This window comes from Meleagris gallopavo, chromosome 25, assembly GCF_000146605.3.
Source record: "Meleagris gallopavo isolate NT-WF06-2002-E0010 breed Aviagen turkey brand Nicholas breeding stock chromosome 25, Turkey_5.1, whole genome shotgun sequence".
Taxonomy (NCBI): Eukaryota; Metazoa; Chordata; class Aves; order Galliformes; family Phasianidae; genus Meleagris; species Meleagris gallopavo.
This window is the reverse complement of record NC_015035.2, coordinates 1,730,418-1,731,423: the sequence shown is the minus strand read 5'-3', so window position 1 is coordinate 1,731,423 and position 1,006 is coordinate 1,730,418.

Here is a 1,006-nt window from a genome sequence, read left to right as displayed (position 1 = left end):
GGCTGGGGGGGCAGCGGGACTCGGGGGAGGAAGGCGGGGAAGGGGGGCGATGCCCCTTGCTGAGCGCAGCCCGCCTCTGTGCTAACCCGGCAGGATGCGGGAGGCGGCGGGGCTGGGAAGAAAGTAGCGGGGCTGGAGAGCGGGGCATGGCCGTGTTGCCCCCCTGAAGCTCCCCGGGCGGCTGCCGAGGAGCCGGAGGAAGGAGACGCGCGGCCACGGCGGGGAAATCCGCGGCTCCGGCTGGGAAACCATGGGGAGATGCAACGGGAGATGCACGCTGGTTGGATTCTGCTGCCTGCAGCTGGTAAGGCGAGGGGCCGCGCGCCCAGCAGCATGCCGGGCGGTGCTTTGTGCGGGTGACCTTGCTGGGGATGCTTCAATGCGACCCCCCAATTTTTATTATTATTATTATTATTTTTAATGCAAAGATAAAAGAAACGCGACCCTCATCGCTCGCTGGAGTTGCAGAAGCGAGATGGGGTTGAAGCGGCTCCCGGCGCTGTCGGTGCCTGGGGACGCGGCTCGAGCAGGTGCGAGCTTTGTCTCCAGCCGCGAGCTCTTCGCTCGGAGGGCGGTTTGCAGGGATGCTGCTTTGAGTCCCTGCATCAACCGCGGTGAAACTTGGAGCCGCAACGGCACTTTGCAAACTCCGCACCGAGCGGCACCGCTCCGCCGGCAGGCAGAGGGGCTCGGAGCGGCTTTGCTACAGCCGGGCTGCGCTGGCAATAATCGCGTGCCGCGCTTCCGCCGCCCACGGATCCATCTTCATCACGCTGCTGACAGAGGGCCGGGCGGAGGGAGCGCGTTCCGATCTAAGCGGCAGCCAGCGAGGTTGCAATTAATTATCCAAGCGCTTCCCCGCTTCGTTAAACCCTGCGGCCAAGCGGCGTCCCTGGACGTGCCTCGCCAGCAGCGGCAGCGATGGGCGCAGAGGGAATCGCCGGAATGCTGCCGTGAGGTCCCCGTGGCTTTGAGCTGTCTGTCTGCCCGTGGATGTGTCGGTGAG